Genomic DNA, 21,315 nt, shown 5'->3' on the forward strand with positions numbered 1-21,315 from the left:
ATATTCTATCATAAAACATCAAAATACACAAATTTCACCTATGGGTATTTTCCAAATATAAACCCTAAGTTGAATTATTGCTAACATAAGCTTAATCGAGCTACCGGGATTCCAAAAACGTAAAGAACATTAAAAACGGGGCTTGGAATCACTTACTATGGAGCTTGGAAGCTTGAAACAAACCCTAGCTATGGAGAACCCTCGAAATTTCGGCCTAATGAAGAAGATGGACAAAAATTAGCTTTTAATTTGTTTTTAATTCATTTTAATAACTAAATGACCAAAATACCCTTACTACTAAACTTTTCAAAAATTCCTTCCATGTCCTAATTTTGTCCATGAACTTAAAATTGGTCAAATTTCTATTTAAGACCTCCTCATTAATTTTCCAAAACAATTTCATACTAAAAACTTCTAGAATGCAAGTTTTGCAACTTATTCGATTTAGTCCCTACTTTCAATTTAAGCACTTTAGGCATAGAATTTCATCACGAAATTTTCACACAATCATGAAATCATATCATAATCATCAAAATAATTATAAATAATTATTTCTATCTCGAATTTTTGGTCACGAAACCACTATTCCGATTAGGCCCTAATTCGGGATATTACAACTCTCCCCCCTTTAAGGATTTTCGTCCTCAAAAATCTTACCTGTAAACCGATGTGGGTATTGATTTCTCATAGTTTCTTCGGATTCCCATGTAGCTTCTTCTACTCCATGCCTTTCCCACAACACCTTCACAAGTGCAACATTTTTATTCCTTAGTTGTTTGACCTCTCGAGCTAAAATCTTAATCGGTTCTTCTTCGTAGGTCATATCTGGTTGTAGTTCAATTTCTGTCGGTGAAACTACATGTGAAGGATCCGAACGATACCGATGTAACATAGATACGTGGAACACATCATGAATCTTCTCTAATTCAGGTGGTAATGCTAGCTGATATGCTACCGGTCCAACTTTTTCAATTACTTCATACGGCCCAATAAAATGCGGACTTAATTTGCCCTTCCGTCCAAATCTAAGGACTTTCTTCCACGGAGACACCTTTAAAAATACTTTATCACCAACTTGAAATTCAATGTCCTTTCGTTTTAGATCTGCATAAGATTTTGTCTATCTGAAGCAGCTTTCAAACAATCTCGAATTACTTTCACTTTTTCTTCAGTTTCTTTTATTAGATCAACTCCATAAATCTGATTTTCCTTGAGTTCAGTCCAATACAAACGCGTTTGATACTTACGACCATACAATGCTTCATAAGGTGCCATTTTCAAGCTCGTCTGATAACTATTGTTGTAAGCAAATTCTACCAACGGCAAATATCTTTCCCAACTTCCTTGAAATTCCAATACACAACATCTGAGCATGTCTTCAAGAATCTGAATTACTCTCTCTGATTGTCCATCAGTTTGTGGATGAAAAGCAGTACTGAAATTTAACTTTGTACCTAACGCGTCTTGCAACTTTTGCCAAAACCGCGAGGTAAACCTTGGATCTCTATCTGAAATAATCGACAATGGTATTCCGAGTAATCTAACATTTCTCTAATATACAGTTCAGCCAACTTGTTAAGAGAATAATCCGTACGTACCGGATAAAATGAGCCGACTTAGTTAATTGTCAACTATTCCCAAATGGCATCTTTCTTTCCTGGAGTCAATGGTAATCCTGAAACAAATCCATAGTAATCCGATCCCATTTCCATTTAGGAACCATAATAGGCTGAAGTAATCCCGAAGGCACTTGGTGTTCAGCTTTCACCTGTTGACAAATTAAGCATTTGGACACAAACTCTGATATATCTCTTTTCATTCCAGTCCACCAATACATTTTCTTCAAGTCATTATACATTTTCGTACTACCCGGATGAATCGAGAAATAACCACTATGTGCTTCCTGTAGGATCTTTTGATTCAATTCCTCATTCTTCGGTACACAAATCCGATCTTTAAACATTAAGCACCCATCAGAACCAATTTTGAAATCTGACTCTGTATCAACTTCACACTGTTTTCTCTTGGCTTGCAAATCTTGATCATCTTTCTGAGCTTCAGAAATCTCTTACAAAAACATTGGTTTTGCTCTTAACTCTGCTAGAACCGAACCATCATCTGACACTTTCAACTGAGTGTTCATAACTCTCAAAGCAAACAACAACTTTCTGCTCAAAGCATCAGCAACCACATTCGCTTTTCCCGGATGATAATCAATAACAAGCTCGTAATCTTTCAATAATCCAACCATCTTCGTTGTCTCAAATTCAAGTCTTTTTGTGACATCAAGTACTTAAGACTTTTGTGGTCGGTATATACCCGACATTTTTCACCATACAAATAATGTCGCCAAATTTTCAAAGCAAACACCACCGCAGCCAATTCCAAATCGTGAGTAGGATAATTCCTCTCATGAGGTTTTAACTGCCTCGAAGCATATGCCACCACTTTTCCTTCTTGCATGAGCACACACCCCAAACCATTTAGAGAAGCATCACTATACACCACAAATTCTTTACCTGATTCGGGCTGTATTAACACTGGTGCCTCTGTTAATAACTTTTTCAATTCTTCAAAACTCTGTTGACATTCTTTCGTCCATTCAAATTTAACATCCTTTCGGAGTAATCTAGTTATAGGAGCAGCAATTATAGAAAATCCATTTACAAACCGCCGATAATACCCAGCTAGCCCCAAGAAACTTCTAACTTCGATTACGTTTTTCGATGGTTTCCAATCAACAATGGCTGAAATTTTATTAGGATCAACCCGTATACCATCACCTGAAACAATATAACCCAAAAATCCAACTTCTCGAAGCCAAAATTCACTTTACTAAACTTAGCATACAGCTGCTTATTTCTCAAAGTTTGCAAAACTATCCTCAAATGCTCAGCATGCTCTGTATCATCTTTTGAATAAATTAAAATATCATCTATAAACACCACAACAAATTTGTCCAAGTATGGCCGAAATATGCGATTCATTAAATCCATAAACACAGCAGGAGCATTTGTCAATCCGAATGGCATAACTAAAAATTCATAATGACCATACCTTGTTCTAAAAGCAGTTTTAGGCACATCCGACTCTTTTACCCGCAGTTGGTAATACCCAGATCTCAAGTCAATCTTTGAAAACCATGTCGCTCCTTTTAGCTGATCAAACAAATCATCAATTCTTGGCAACGGATACTTGTTTTTGATTGTCACCTTGTTTAACTGCTGATAATCAACACACAACCTCATAGAACCATCCTTCTTTTTCACAAATAACACGGGAGCACCCCAAGGTGAAAAACTCGGTCTCACAAAACCTTTATCAGTCAACTCTTGCAACTGCGACTTTAATTCCTTCAACTCTGCTGGTGCCATTCTATACGGACCAATCGAAATCGGAGCTATTCCCGGTATCAAATCAATACCAAATTCTACTTCCCTGACTGGAGGCAAACCCGGCAATTCTTCTGGAAATACGTCCGCAAATTCACACACAACCGGCACTGATTCAACTTCCTTTTCAACTTCTTTGTATTAATTACATACGCCAAATAAGCTTCATAACCCTTTCTCAGATATCTTTGAGCCGACATTGAAGAAACCACACTAGGCAATGCCTCTGATTTATCTGATTCAACCCGCAAAGTTTCACCATTTCCACACTTTAATTCTATAATCTTTTCTTTGCAATTTATTTTAGCACATGCAATGTCAACCAATCCATACCCAAAATAACATCAAACTCATCAAACGGCAACAACATTAAGTCAGCCGGAAAGTAATGATCCCGAATCATTAAAGGACATTTCTTACATACTTTATCGACAGTCACACATTTGCCTAACGGATTCGACACTCTAATCATAAATTCTGTGTTCTCAACAGGTATATTCATACTAGACACCAATTTCATGCACACATATGAATGAGTAGAACCGGGATCAATCAAAGCAATAACATTAACATTATAGAGGGAAAATGTACCGGTAATCACATCAGGTAAGGAAGCATCTTCACGTGCTTTAATAGCATAAGTTCTAGCCGGAGCCCTTCCTTCAGGTCTAATTGGTGCATCCCTGGCTTCATTCTTACTGCTTGCTTCGCTCCCAGCTTTTCTTGGATATCTTCCTCTCGAATCCGCCCCACTTGTTTTTGTATTCTGAAATTTTTCTTTTTCAGCTCTCTCTGGGCAGTCTCTAATAAAATGATCCGAAGAACCACATCGAAAACATTCATTTGCTCTACACGGACCAAAATGATTTCTACCACACCGCTGGCACTCAGGTTTAACAAATCTCGAGTTCCCTACACTGGCTGCCGAAGTAGTCTGGGATTTAGGACCCACATTTTGCTTCTTATAATTCCCATATGATTGCCCAGCTGAAGCTTGGGAACGAGGATTCATATTCCTTGACTTTCTAGGTTGCTGTGAAAATGAACCGCTCATCGGTCTTTTCTTCCAATTTCTAGTCTCAGCCTCTACCTTTTTCTTTTCTTTAAGTAATTCTTCGGCCTTACAAGCTCGATCAACCAATACTACCATTTCTTTTAATTCAAGAATTCCAACAAATACCTTGATGTCTTCGTTGAGCCCGTCTTCAAATCGTCGGCACATCTTGGCCTTTGTAGGAACATACTCTCTGGCATACTTACTTAATCGAACAAACTCTCTTTCATATTCTGTAACCGTCATATTACCTTGCTTCAGCTCAAGAAATTCTTTACGCTTCTGATCAATAAATCTTTCACTAATATATTTCTTCTGAAACTCTTCTTGAAAGAATTCCCAATTTATTTTCTCTTTCGGTACCGCCGAAATCAAAGTCTTCCACTAATTATAAGCTGAATCCCTCAACAAAGATATAGCGCATTTCAAACATTCTTCAGGTGTACAAGATAATTCGTCAAATACCCGGATTGAATTTTCAAGCCAGAACTCTGCTCTCTCGGCATCATCATCAATATTTGCTTTAAATTCTTCGGCCCCTTGCTTGCGAATTCTATCAACTGGAGTTTTGTAAAATTTCATCAGATCCATACCTTGAGGCATCGGGGGTACAGGTTGAGGAATTGGGGGAGGTGGGGGAGGTTGTACATTTGGGTTCGTACGAACGAACTCAGTGTATCATGCACTCATCATTTGGAGAAAGGCTTCCCGACCCCTTTCTCCTCCTCCCTAACCAACAGTAGGAGGTGGATTTTCAGTCGGCGCTGCTCCTTCAGCCGGAGCTGGCGCATTACTCTCTACTTCATCTACCACAGCTGGATCGGGATCCATTTACTATAAAAAATCATTTAAAAAGGTCAGAAGTCGTCACACTATCACAATTTATACATATGGCATGTATAGCAAAATCCATACATACAACACGTAGTCCGAGAACCGACTAAACCTGTTCTGATACCACTAAATGTAATGCCCCCACGCCCGAGACCATCGCCGGAGTCGAGTATAAGGTGTTACTAAGCTTAGTTTAACATTTTTAGAACTTTGGATTATTGTTTCTACATTCACAGCTTTAAGCTACTTGCGTCACAGTCACAAGAAAAATCATATCTCGAGTGAAAAAACTAGAAATCAAGATCCGTAAATTTTCCCTGAATCTAGACTCATATACCTATCTACTAATTTTTTTCTAGAATTTTTGGTTGGGCCAATTAGTACTGTTTATTAGCTAAAGTTACCCCTATTTCAGGACTCGACTGGTCTGACCTCTGTTTACTACGAACCATATTTCTCTCTGTAAAAAATTAATATGACTATGAGATTTGTTTCTACTAAAACTAGACTTAATAAGGATTCTGATGATATAAAATATACCACCTAATTATATCTTTATAATTTATGATGAATTTCTAAAGTTGGAACAGGGGATTCAAAAACTGCTATGACCCTGTTTCACTAAAATTCAAATATCTTCTAACATATAATTCCTTTACCTGTTTCATTTGTTTCATGTGAAACTAGACATAATAAGCTTCAATTTTATATGTAGTCCATCACCAAATTCAATTGCTATGATTTTTAGTAAATTTTCAAACTTCCGTCAGTGTTGCTACAGTACTCTGTTTATGGCAAATTTCATCCTTTTTATGAGTTTTTATGCACTAAGTATCTTAATAGTTTTCCTTAACATCAAACATAATCTACACTAACCATTTTCATAATTTATCATTATCAAGCATTTCCTCAACCATTCCACAACCATACCATAAGATCATTTTCACAAAATAGGTATATTGCTATACATGCCATACTTAAATTTACAAGCCATTTACCAAAAGTCTTCCGGATAGTGTGACTGAGCCTTCGACCTATCCCGACTCCTGAGCTGGCTTGTCCAAAACTACAATGAGTAAGAAAGAGGGAGTAAGCATAAATGCTTAGTAAGTTCATATGCAAATAATAAGTAACATAACAAACAGTTATAGCAATCAACATTAGCATACATCACTAAAACACATATCACATTTCTAAACATCATTCCTCATCATCTTATTACCTTATAGTGGTTGTATCAATACTCAACCCGAGGGTTAAATACATACCTGTCCAAAATAACCATTTCACATCACTCACCAATACTTCTCTTTACATCTCGAATATTCCTCCATTGAGTAGAACTTTACCCGTTGAACACATCGGAATATAATTCGGATACATGGATAATTTGCATATAAGTGCCACATATTCAATCAAGCAATCATGTAACCCGCCCATAAGCGAACTCGGACTCAACTCAACGAGCTCGGGCGTTCGCATCCATAAGTGAACTCAGACTCAACTCAACGAGTTCGGATGCCTAGTTACATCTCACGAACTCGGACTCAACTCAACGAGTTCAGACATTCGCATCCATAAGTGAACTCGGACTCAACTCAACAAGTTCGGATGCTCAACCATCCTAGTGACATGTCACTTGTATCCTAATCTATTCCTAAGGTTCAAACGGGATTTTTCTCGAACACTTATCCTTGCCGTCTTCTGTAGAATGCCGAAATCAATACTCAGTAACAATTATATTTAACAAGTAGCTCACATAATTTACATATTATTTGAAATTAACCACAAAGCATACATTTCATAATGAAATTTAGCATAACACATAATTAATATCAATAACTTAAAAATAACAATTATGCTACATTATTTACACATGAACTTACCTTGGTACCAAAATACAAAGATTTTGCAATTTAGTCCACAATCTTTTCTTTTCCTCGATTGAGGTCGATTCCACGTCTTTCTTGATCTAAAATAACACATTTAGCTCATTTAATACTCACATTATCAAATTAATCCTTAACTCAAATTCTGGCAAAATTACAATTTTGCCCCTAAATTTTGCATATTTACATTTTTGCCCCTAGGCTCGGGATTAAACTTTATTCGTTATTCTTATGTTTTACAACATGCTGATCACTTTTCTCTTCTATGGCAACATCAAATTCTCACTCTAACATGTACTTGTGACTACTAGGTATTTTTACCGATTAAGCCCTTTTACTCGTTTTTGATTAAAATCGAGTAGTACAAGTTGTCTATCATAATTTAAAACCCCATATTCTATCATAAAACATCAAAATACACAAATTTCACCTATGGGTATTTTTCCAAATATAAACCCTAAGTTGAATTATTGCTAACATAAGCTTAATCGAGCTACCAAGATTCCAAAAACGTAAAGAACATTAAAAACGGGGCTTGGAATCACTTACTATGGAGCTTGGAAGCTTGAAACAAACCCTAGCTATGGAGAACCCTCAAAATTTCGGCCTAATGAAGAAGATGGACAAAAATTGGCTTTTAATTTTGTTTTTAATTCATTTTAATAACTAAATGACTAAAATACCCTTACTACTAAACTTTCCAAAAATTCCTTCCATGTCCTAATTTTGTCCATGAACTTAAAATTGGTCAAATTTCTATTTAAGACCTCCTCATTAATATTCGAAAACAATTTCATACTAAAAACTTCTAGAATGCAAGTTTTGCAACTTATTCGATTTAGTCCCTACTTTCAATTTAAGCACTTTAGGCATAGAATTTCATCACGAAATTTTCACACAATCATGCAATCATATCATAATCATCAAAATAATTATAAAATAATTATTTCTATCTCAAATTTGTGGTCACGAAACCACTATTCCGATTAGGCCCTAATTCGGGATATTACACTTTTCTTCATTCTTCTCTGCCTGCTCCCTTTAGGTCCTCTTCTAGTGTGTATTTATAGACTTTAGAATGCTCAGAAAGCCTAAAAATTAGGTTTTTCCACGTGATTGGGAAACAGGGAGCAATATCAACATGGGCTGGCATATAGGCATGTGGCCAGCCCGTGTGGCCAGCCTGTGTGGCTCACGCGAGCGTGTGCCCATCCCTGTGGAAAATACTTAGGCCATGTGGATCCTAAAAACAACTCTTTTTGTTCGGTTTTGGCCCTTTTTTGCTCCTTTCACTTCCCTAAGCTCACCTAAGTATAGAAACATGAGTTTAAAGGATTAGGAGCATCAAAATCACTAATTTACATAATAAATTATCCAAAAACGCATCAAGAATGGAATTAAAAATATGTTACTTTTATGGTTTATCAAGGACTAAAATGAATCAAATTAAAAATCACATGCAAAGAAATAGAAATTTCAAAGGAATTAAGTTCACAATGACCCCTAAAATCATTAATGCACACTTAAAACCCGAAACGTTGGGTCTTACTTGTAACGCCCCCGCGCCCGAAACTATCGCCGGAGTCGAGCTTGAGGGGTTACCGAACATAATTTATCAAATTAAGAACTTCAAATCATTTGTTTCTACATTCACAGCTTTCTAGCTACCCGCGTCACAGTTACAAGAAAAATAATAACTAGTGTTAAGAAACTCGAAATCAAGATCCGTAAATTTTTCCTAAATCTAGACTCATATATATATTTACTAATTTTTTTCTAGAATTTTTGGTTGGTCCAATTAGTACAGTTTATTAGTTAAAGTCTCCCCTGTTTCAGGGTTTGACTGCTCTGACCTATGTGTATTACGAATCAGATATCTCTCTATACAGAATTTCAATGACTACGAGGTTTGTTTCTCTTAAAACTAAACTCAATAAGGAATCTTTACATATAAATAATTACTTCTAATTATTTTTTTACAATTTATTATTAATTTTTAAAGTCAGAATAGAGGATCCAAAAATCACTCTGGCCCTGTTTCACAAGGTTTCAAATATCTCATAAAGTATAATTTATATGCCTGTTTTTTTTAATCCATATGAAAATAGACTCATTAAGCTTCAATTTCATAACTTGCTCATCATTTAATTCCATTTATACTATTTTTTAATGATTTTTCAAATTCATGTCATTGCTGCAGCAATATTCTGTTTTAAGGCAAATTTCATCTTTTCATGAGTTGTTATGAACTAGATAACCTATTAAACTTCCATGATATCAAACATGATCTAAATTTAACCATCACCATGACCTATCAATATCAAACATTTCCTCAACCAATCATGGCCATATCATAAAATTATTTACACAAAATAAGTATATTGCTATACATGTCATACTTAAGTTTTACAAGCCATTTACCCAGATGAAAGTCCTTTGGATAGTGTGATCGAACCTTCGACCCGTCCCGATTCTCGAGCTGGCTTGTTCAAAACTACAGTAAATAAAGAGGAGGGAGTAAGCATAAATGCTTAGTAAGTTCATATGTAAATAACAAGTAACATAACAATACAAATATACCAAACAACTTTAGCATGGTATCACCAAAACATATATCACATTTCTAAACATCATTCATCATCTTACCACCTTATCGTTGTTGTATCTATTTTCAACCCGAGGGTTAAGAACATACCTGTCCAAAGTGTCCATTTCACAACACTTACCAAAACGTCGCTTGCATCTTAAGTGTTCTTCCATTTCATTAGAAATTTCACCCGTTGAACACATCGGAATACAACTCGGATACACGGATAATTTGCACATAAGTGCCTCATATGTAATCAAGAAATCATGTAACCCGCCCCTAAGTGAACTCGGACTCAACTCAACAAGCTCGGGTGTTCGCATCCATAAGTGAACTCGGACTCAACTCAATGAGTTCGGATGCCTAGTTACATTTCACGAACTCGGACTCAACTCAACGAGTTCGGACATTCGCATCCATAAGTGAACTAGGACTCAACTCAACGAGTTCGGATGCTCAACCATCCTAGTGACATGTCACTTGTATCCTAATCTATTCCTAAGGTTCAAACGGGATTTTCCTCGAACACATATCCTTGCCATCTTCCATAAATACCAAAACCAATACTCGGTAGTACTTTATATTTAACAATTAATACACATAATTTGCATTTTATTCGAAAATAACCACAAAGCATATATTTCATAATAAAAATCAGCATATCATATAATTAACATCAATAACTTAAAAATAACAATTATGCTACATTATTTACACATGAACTTACCTTGGTACCAAAATATAAAGATTTTGCAATTTAGTCCACAATCTTTTCTTTTCCTCGATCGCGACTTGAATCTCGTTTCTCTTGATCTATAATGCCAAATTAATCTTATTTAATACATACATTCATCAAAACAGCATTTAATACGAACTTTGAAAAAATTACACTTTTGCCCCTAAACTTTTGCATAATTACACTTTTGCCCCTAGGCTCGGGAATTAAACTTTATTCCTTATTCTTATGTTTTATAACATGCTGATCATTTTTCCCTTCTATGGCAACATCAAATTCTTACTCTAACATATACTTGTGACTATTAGGTATTTTTGCCGATTAAGCCCTTTTACTCGTTTTCACTCAAAACCGAGTAGCATAAGTTGTCTATCATAATTTAAAACCCCATATTCTATCATAAAACATCAAAATACACAAATTTCACCTATGGGTATTTTTCCAAATATAAACCCTAGGTTGAATTATTGCTAACATAAGCTTAATCGAGCTACCGGGATTCCAAAAACGTAAAGAACATTAAAAACGGGGCTTGGAATCACTTACTATGGAGCTTGGAAGCTTGAAACAAACCCTAACTATGGAAAACCCTTGAAATTTCGGCCTAATGAATAAGATGGACAAAAATTGGCTTTTAATTTTGTTTTTAATTCATTTTAATAACTAAATGACCAAAATGCCCTTACTACTAAACTTTCCAAAAATTCCATCCATGTCCAATTTTTGTCCATGGACTTAGAAATTGGTAAAATTCTATTTAAGACCTCCTAATTAATATTTCAATGCAATTTCATACTAAAAACTTCTAGAATGCAAATTTTGCAACTTATTCGATTTAGTCCCTACTTTCAATTTAAGCACTTTAGGCATAGAATTTCATCACGAAATTTTCACACAATCATGCAATCATATCATATTCATCAAAATAATTATAAAATAATTATTTCTATCTCGGATTTGTGGTCACGAAACTACTATTCTGATTAAGCCCTAATTCAGGATATTACATTACTTGCTCTCTTTTTCTCTCATTTTTCTTACGCAATTTAGCCTCATTTTCTTCATTTTCTTTCTCCTCTTCTCTCGCCATGATTTAAAATTCCTCATAATCAACCTTATTAAATAAAAAAATAATTAAAATATACATAATATATAATATTTTATATTATATGATATGATATTGTTAGAATTAAGTGACTCAAATTCTCATTTAAATAAAATACGATGGAAAATAAAATAAAAGTAAAATCCATATAGTACTAGACTTCTTTTATTTTATTTTAGAATAAGGTTTTTTAAACCTTATTAAACTTCATCTATTTTATATTGATTAGGATAAGGTGTTTCAATCCTACTAGAATATGGCTTTACAAGCCTATAAATAAACATAGTCTATTCCTCTTGTATTGATTCAAATTTTTTGACATAGTGAATTTTCTTCTCCTCTGCTCGTGGTTTTTTCCCGTAAGGGTTTCCACGTAAAATTTGTGTGTTCTTTATTTTTATTTTTTTATTTTTTATTTTATTTTTTTCACAAATTGGTATCAGAGCTTTCGGGTTATTCATCTCGATCACGGTAATGGCGTCTTTGAAGTATGAAATTCCACTGTTGGATCGCAACACCAGATTTGTGTTGTGGCAAATTAAGATGCAAGCAGTTCTTTCACAGATGGATCTGGAGGATGCCCTTCTAAGGATAGATAAGATGCCTTCGACATTAATAGATGAAGAGAAGAAGCGTAAGGATCGAAAGGCGTTAACACAATTACATCTGTATTTGTCCAACGAAATTTTGCAGGATGTGATGAAAGAGAAGACTGCCGCTGCATTATGGAAGAGGCTAGAACAAATATGTATGTCGAAAACTCTAACAAGCAAGTTGCGTATGAAGCAGCGTCTTTATGCTCATCATTTGGAGGAAGGTGCATCTGTACACGAACACTTAACAGTGTTTAAAGAAATTCTCTCAAACTTGGAGGCCATGGAGGTTCAGTATGATAAGGAAGATCTAGGGTTGATTCTACTTTGTTCGTTGCCCCCGTCTTATTCAACCTTTAGAGACACGATTTTATATAGCCGCGAGTCTCTCAAAGTTGATGAGGTTTATGATTCTTTAACCTCGTATGATAAGATGACGCATCTTGTGGTTAAACCTGACTCTCAGGGAAAGGGTCTCATTGTTCGTGGGAGACAAGATCGGAATGCTGATGATGATCGTGGTAGGACACAGGAACGGAATCCTCATGGTAAATCTAAAGGTAGATCGAAATCTTCAAATAGAGGTAAAACTTGTAACTTCTGCAAGAAGAAGGGCACATTAAATCTGAGTGCTATAAGCTACAAAATAAGATTAAAAGGGAGGCTGCGAATAAAAAAGGAAAACAACCAGAAAATTCCGGTGAAGCTGATGTTGTAGAAGATTACAGCGATGGTGAACTTCTAGTTGCTTCTATCAATGATTCTAAAGTAAGCGAGGACTGGATACTTGATTCAGGCTGCACCTTCCATATGAGTCCCAATCGGGATTGGTTTACAATTTATGAAACAATGTCTGAAAGTGTTGTTTTGATGGGAAATAATACTTTGTAATATCCCGAATTAGGGCCTAATCAGAATAGTGGTTTCGTGACCACAAATCTGAGATAGAAATAATTATTTTATGATTATTTTAAGGTCTATGATATGATTTCATGATTGTGTGAAAATTTCGTGAAGAAATTCTATGCATAAAGTGCTTAATTTGAAGTTAGGGACTAAATTGAATAAGTTGTAAAACTTGCATTCTAGAAGTTTCTAGTATGAAATTGCTTTGAAATATTAATTAGGAGGTCTTAAATAGAAATTTGACCAATTTCAAAGTTTATGGACAAATATTGGACATGAATGGAATTTTTGGAAAGTTTAGTAGTAAAGGTAATTTGGTCATTTAGGGGTAAAATAAATTAAAATACAAAATTAAAAGCCAATTTTGCTCATCTTCTTCACCATGGAAGTGTATACCAAGGGAGACTCCATTTCTAGGGTTTCCAAGGTTCCAAGCTCGATTGTAAGTTCGTTCTAGCCTCGTTTTTAATGATTTTTACGTTTTTGGAGTCCCGGTAACTTGATTTAGCTTATGCTAGCAATAATTCAACCTAGGGTTCATATTTGGAAAAATACCCATAGGTGAAATTTGTGTATTTTGGTGTTTTATGATAGAATATGAGGTTTTAAATTATGTTAGACAACTTGTGCTACTCGGTTTTAAGTGAAAACGAGCAAAAGGGCTTAATCGGTAAAAATACCTAATAGTCATAAGTATGTTAGAGTGAGAATTTGATGTTGCCATAGAAGGGAAAAATGATCAGCATGTCATAAAACATAAGAAAATAGGATGAAGTTTAATTTCTGAACCTTGGGAAAAGTGCAAATATGCAAAAGTTTAGGGGTCAAAATGAAAATTTTTAAAAATATGATTTTTGGACCCGTATGAATAGTGTGACTAATTATTAGGCTAAATGTGATATTATAGATGAAGGAAATCGAGATTTGGGCTTAAATTGGGAAAATACAAGGTTACGGACTAAAATGGTAAATTGTTGTTTCTGGATCGAGGTAAGTTCGTATGATAATAATAATGCAATGTTATGTTTAAATTATATTTCTTACTATTATTGCATATATTTTATGATTTAATATATTGGAAAAGTTGATGGAATGGTGTTTATGATGTGGAAATATGACATGAAAGAATGTTACATGAAATGCAATAAAATGATTATACATGATAAGTGATATATAAAATATGTGATATATGTTATGTAAATTCTAAAAGCTGATTTGATATTTGAGTTGTGTCTTATTATACTATGAATGGACAATTGGTACTATGGATAGTAAGATCGACACTTTGACTAAATTCGTATATAAATAATCTATTGATTCTTTTTATGTTATTATATTTTGATATCATATGAAATGTGGCTGCCTATCAAATGGTTATTTGATGTAAATTATGAATTTAAATTGATTACGGACAATTTAGTAAAATGTTGAAAAGTGAGGAATTTCCAGATTGAACCTTCGGAATAAAAACGATACGAATGATCTATTGTGAAGTCGCATGTGTAGTACTAAATGCAGGCTACTACGCGTATCAGATGGTTAGGTCACGTGTGTAGTACTAAGTGCAGGCTACTACGTGTACCGGATAATTGGTCACATGTGTAGTACTAAGTGCAGGCTACTACGTGTACCGGATAATTGGTCGCATGTGTAGTACTATGTGCAGGCTACTATGCGTACCAGATAGCTTTGGCTACAAGTGTGAAAATATGTGCAGGCAATTGAGTATCAGTTATTATTCCGAAGAGTTCAATGGGAAAATCGATTAAGTAAAAATACAATTGAACATGATTATATGATGAATAAGTGTAGGTATATGTTTATGAAAAATTATGAGCAATGTGCTCAATAATTGGGTGAATTTCGATAAGACAAAATGGATTAAGTGGAATTATGTAAGAATGAATTTTAGTGGTAAAACAGTGTTGGACAGCAGCAGTTGCATGACTTTGAAAATTCACTAAAAATTGTGGAAGTTGAATAAAAATGAAAATGATATATGAAAATAAAGCTTAATGAGTCTATTTTCACATGAAAGAAACATAGGAAGCAAAATAATTCTATATTGTGTGATATTTGAATTCTTGTGAAACAGGGTTTGAATGAATTCGAGATCCCCCATTCTGACTTTAGAAATTCACCATAAATTGTAAAAAAAATTATTAAGAGTCACACCTTACATTCATGGATTCCTTATTGAATCTAATTTTAAGGGAAACAAACGGCATGGTTGTTGGAATTCTGTAAAGGGATAAATTCAGTTCGTAGTGCACAGGGGTCAGAGTAGTCATACCCTGAAACAGGGGAGACTTTAACTAATAAACTGTACTAAATGGCCCAACCAAAAATTCTAGAAAAAAATTATTAAGTATACATATGAGTCTAGTTTCATAGAAAATTTACGGAATTAGATTTTGAGTTTTGTAACTTGAGATATGATTTTTTTTAACACCGGGACTCCAGAAAATAGCCTGTCCTGAATATGTGTAATTGTACAATTATAGTGTTTTATCTTGAAAAGCATGGTAGTAATTGCTTATTATTTTCATATGAACTTACTAAGCGTAAAGCTTACCCATCCTCTCCATTTCTTTAGTATTGGCAGGTCAGCTCGGGGTTAGAGATCGTCGGAGGAAAAATCACACTATCAAACTATCATTTTTGGGAAAATTAATTCAAATATTAGAAATATCAAGTGAGTGGCATGTATAGGAAGTTGGTTTGTGATATGTATTTTTATTATTATTTTGACCATACGTATCAGTCTGCATTGAGTTATGGTATAAAATCATGAGATGTGATCCTTATCCATTATGGTTTATAAGTTTAATTAATCATGCCATGTCCTATATTTTGATGTGATGATATAGTTAGCTTTGCTTGTTATGCATGTGTTCAAAAAGTTTTGAATTAAATGAAATTTTATGGCCCGATTTTCGTCTATGTGTATTGTTAAGTCTGGTAATGCCTCGTACTCTGTTCCGGCCTTGGATACAGGTAAGGGGTGTTACATGCTTTGTGTAAAATCGCAGGTGTTGGAACAATTAAAGTTAAGATGTTTGATGGAGTTGTCAGAACACTTAGTGAGGTACGACATGTTCCAGAATTGAAGAGAAATTTAATTTCGTTGAGTACTTTTGATTCAAAAGGGTACATATATACAACTGAAAGTGGGATTTTAAAGATTTCCAAAGGTTCCCTTGTTGTGATGAAAGGGCAAAGAAAAATTTCCAAGTTATATGTTTTGCAGGGCTCTACTGTTACTGGTGATGCAGCTATCGCTTCCTCTTCCTTGTCAGATGATGATATTACTAAACTTTGGCATATGCGCCTAGGGCATATGAGTGAGAATGGCATGGTAGAATTTAGTAAAAGATGACTTCTTGATGGGCAAGGAATTTGCAAACTAAATTTCTGTGAGCACTGTGTTTTTGGGAAGAAAAAGAGAGTTCGATTCACTAGAGGAATCCATAACACGAAGGGAATGTTGGAGTATATTCATTCTGATCTGTGGGGGCCATCCAGAGTGCCTTCGAGAGGTGGAGCTAATTATATGCTAACCTTTATTGATGATTTTTCCAGAAAAGTTTGGGCATTTTTCCTAAAGCAGAAAAGCGATGTGTTTTCGGCATTTAAGTCTTGGAAAATTATGATTGAAAAACAGACGGGAAAACAGATAACATACCTCCGCACAGACAATGGCTTAGAGTTCTGTTCTGATGAGTTTAATAGATTGTGCAAGTCAGAAGGGATCATGAGACACTTGACAGTTCGTCATACTCCACAGCAAAACGGCGTTGCAGAACGAATGAACAGAACGATCATGGAGAAGGTTCGATGTATGTTGTCAAATGCCAACTTATAGAAGTCATTTTGGGCAGAAACAGCCTCTACTGCATGTTTTTTAATCAACCGATCTCCATCCGTTTCCATTGAGAAAAAGACTCCACAAGATGTATGGTATGGTAATCCTGCTAATTATTCTGATTTAAAGATTTTTGGGTGTCCTGCGTATACTCATGTTGATAATGGAAAATTGGAACCGAGATCCATTAAATGCGTTTTTCTTGGTTATAAAGCTGGTGTAAAAGGGTATAAGTTATGGTGTCTTGAAAATAGAAAAGTTGTGATTAGCAGAGATGTTGTTTTTGATGAAACTGCTATGCTACCTAACTTATCTCTTAAAGACTCTTCCAATAAAGAAAATCAAAAGCAGGTGGAGTATCAGATTAATACAGAGTCAACTCCTCAATCCAGAACAAAAGTTGAGAATAGAGTTGCTTCTTCACTACAATACTCTATCGCCAAAAACAGAACTAGAAGAGAAATTAAACCTCCAAAGAAGTATGCCAAGGCTTATCTAGTTGCTTATGCTTTAAATGTGGCTGAAGATATAGATGTGAATCAAGAGCCATCTAATTATTCTGAGGCGGTTAGCTGTGAAGACTCAGAAAAGTGGATGTTTGCTATGCAATAAGAGATGAAATCATTCCACAAAAACAGAACATGAGACCTTGTGAAACTTCCTAAAGGTAAAAAGGTTATTCATTGTAAATGGGTGTTTAAAAAGAAAGAAGGGACTCTAGCAGTTGAAGAACCCAGATATAAAGCAAAGCTTGTTGCAAAGTGTTACAGTCAAATTCCAGGAGTGGACTTCATAGATGTGTTCTCTCCAGTTGTTAAGCATAGTTTGATTCAAGCTTTGCTTGGTATTGTGGCCATGCATGATTTGGAGCTTGAACAGTTAGATGTAAAAACTGCATTTCTGCATGGAGAACTTGAGGAGGATATTTACATGCAATAACCAGAGGGTTTTATAGTCTCAGAAAAAGTGGACTATGTTTGCTTGCTGAAAAAGTCCCTTTACGGTTTGAAACAGTCACCAAGACAGTGGTACAAGAGGTTTGATTCCTTTATGACTTCTCATGATTTCAAAAGAAGTAGTTTTGACAGTTTTGTTTACTTTAAAAAAAACAGTGATGGTTCTTTTGTGTATCTACTTCTTTATGTTGATGACATGTTGATAGCAGCAAAAGATAAAGGAGAGATAAGAAATGTCAAAACCCAACTAAGTAAAGAATTTGAGATGAAAGATTTAGGACCAACAAAGAAGATATTTGGAATAGAGATTCTCAGAGATAGAAAAACAAGTAAACTGTACCTAAGTCAGAAGGGGTACATTGAGAAAGTTCTTTGCAGGTTCAATATACAGAGTGCTAAGCCTGCTAGTACTCCTTTAGCAGCCCATTTCAGACTTTCATCAGTTTTGTCTCCACAATTAGATGATGAGATTGAGTACATGTCACATGTTCCATACTCTAGTGCAGTGGGATCTCTCATGTATGCTATGGTTTGTTCACGTCCAGATTTATCATATGCAGTCAGTGCAGTTAGCAAATACATGGTGAATCCCAGTAAAGAACACTGGAAAGCAGTTCAATGGATTCTAAGATACTTACGAGGTACTACTGATGTTTGCTTACAGTTTGGAAGAACTAGAGATGGAGTCATAGGGTATGTTGATGCTGATTTTGCTGGAGACCTTGATAAAAGAAGATCTCTCACAGGTTATATCTTTACAATCGGAGGTTGTGCAATCAGTTGGAAAGCCACTTTGCAGTCTATAGTCGCTTTGTCTACCACGGAAGCTGAGTACATGGCAATTACTGAGGCTTGTAAAGAAGCTATTTGGTTGAAGGGGCTCTTTAGTGAACTCAATGGAGACCTTCAAATCAGCACCGTATTTTGTGACAGTCAGAGTGTCATCTTTCTTACAAAAGATCAAATGTTTCATGAGAGAACAAAACACATTAATGTTCGATATCATTTTGTTCGTGATATTATTGCTCGTGGTGATATTGTTGTGAGAAAAATTAGTACTCATGAAAATTCTGCGGATATGATGACTAAGTCACTTTCTATAACTAAGTTTGAGCATTGCTTAGACTTGGTTGGTGTTCATTGTTGAAGTTAAACCCTTAAGGGGTTTTATAGAAGAGGTGGAGAACTTGTTTATTGAAAGTTCGGGATGAAGAACTTGTTCATTGAGAATTTGTGTCGAGGTGGAGATTGTTAGAATTAAGTGACCCAAATTTTTATTTAAATAAAATACGATGGAAAATAAAATAAAAGTAAAATCCATATAGAACTAGACTTCTTTTATTTTATTTTAGAATAAGGTTTTTTAAACCTTATTAAACTTCATCTATTTTATATTGATTAGGATAAGGTGTTTCAATCCTACTAGAATATGGCTTCACAAGCCTATAAATAGACATAGTCTATTCCTCTTGTATTGATTCAAATTTTTCGACATAGTGAATTTTCTTCTCCTCTGCCCGTGGTTTTTTTCCCGTAAGGGTTTCCACGTAAAATTTGTGTGTTCTTTATTTTTATTTTTTTATTTTTTTCATAGATATTTATGATTTTTAAAATGTAATAGAATAAATATATTATATATTTTATTTATCCAAAATTAAAATATTTTTATATCTAATTCATTAAATATTTAAATTAAGATATATAGGATAAATTAACATATATTAGTTTAAACTAATATCTAATATTTTAATCTTTTAAATCAAGGAAATTTAATGTCACGTCATTTAAATAGTTTGCCCACTTGTTAGTTGTTATAATAGATTCACCAAGTGCTCTCTTTATCATCAATTTTTTAAATGTGATTTAATTTAGTTACATAATTTGACATGTATGTGTATGTATTTCAATGTATGTATCGTAAGATATGTTAAAAATGTAGATTTGGGAATGTTATATTTGGCAAAAATAGGAAATGATTGAGATAAATTTGCTTTCTAGGTGAAGCTTTTGGACCATACGCAAATAGACGGTCACATTGCAATATCGAGCCCTTTTTGTTGCAACGAGACATAGTTATTGATTTGCGTCGAGATGAGGAATCCTCGAAGTCATGATATCTACTCGATATTTTACAAACTTTACAATTAAGTCTAATTCAACCTCATGTTAGAAAAAGAGCTTTCATAAGCTCATATAAGACTCAAAAATGATTAAATATCGTATCATATGCATGTATTACTTGTATTTAAATATTTAATGGATTAAACTAAATATAATTTATCGTAGTTGCTCTGAAAACAAATATGATATTTTGTAGTTCGGACCTGATGATCGGGTCGAGTAGGGGTGTTACAATATATATACATTTTGATAAAATTTTATGTGCTAGTGATTCTCCGATATATATAAGCAATAGAGAAAAAAAGAAACAAAGAAACAAAGACCATTTATTAAAATAAAAGAAACCTATATTCAGATCATTGATTTTAGATAAGTCATTTGATAAGTTTTATTTATCCTCTTCAATTTCTCATGTATGATTTTGTGATTGAGTTTCATCTTCATCAATAAAAGCCCTTTCTATAAAATTCCTTCTAGATATTTGATTTCTTTAAGAAAAATCATCACAAACACCTTGAAATTTCTCGTTTCCACTACCTCGCCTAGTCATCCGATACAATAACATATATAATAAAAACAAATACAAAAAGTAATACTATATATAAATTCGTTATAAAATAGAATATGAATAATGTTAACAACTACTTATATTTTAATATAATTTTCTCCTTTACAAAGAGAAAAAAAGACTAGGGAGAATGAACTTGTAAAACAATTTTCAATATTTCTTTGCAAAAGGATTTTAACTTACTGGTGAAATTTTTTAGTGCCAAAGTGGTAGGCAATTGCCTCCAATTTCCCATGTCAAATTTTAAAAAAGTTTTGTAAATTTTGGGTTAACTCAAAAAAAGGAAGGAACAAAATAAGGTAATTATTAAAACCTTGCATATTTTGTTTTAAAGTTTATGGAATTTATTAGGGTTGATAAAATAGAATACAATGTTTCCTATTTTCAAAAATTACTAATTCTTATCAATTATAAAACCCTAATAATTAAATCTTTCTTAAGAAAATGGAAAATGTTAAGTTAAATTTGCCATTGTTAAACTTATTGTAGTACCAAAAGCAATCCTAACATGAGTTTCAGATTATATAGGTAAAAATAACCTTTCAATTTTATAAACTTCGAATACTTGAGAAGAAAGCTATATATACAAGGTTAGTAGAAATTTAACCAAATATAAATTTCATTAAAGATACTCGAGAAGAAAGAAAATTTTATCCATGGATGTTAAAAGTAAAATTCTATTCGTTTATTTATAAATATTTTGGTTTTG

The sequence above is a fragment of the Gossypium hirsutum genome, chromosome A09 (assembly GCF_007990345.1).
Source record: "Gossypium hirsutum isolate 1008001.06 chromosome A09, Gossypium_hirsutum_v2.1, whole genome shotgun sequence".
NCBI classification, from domain to species: domain Eukaryota; kingdom Viridiplantae; phylum Streptophyta; class Magnoliopsida; order Malvales; family Malvaceae; genus Gossypium; species Gossypium hirsutum.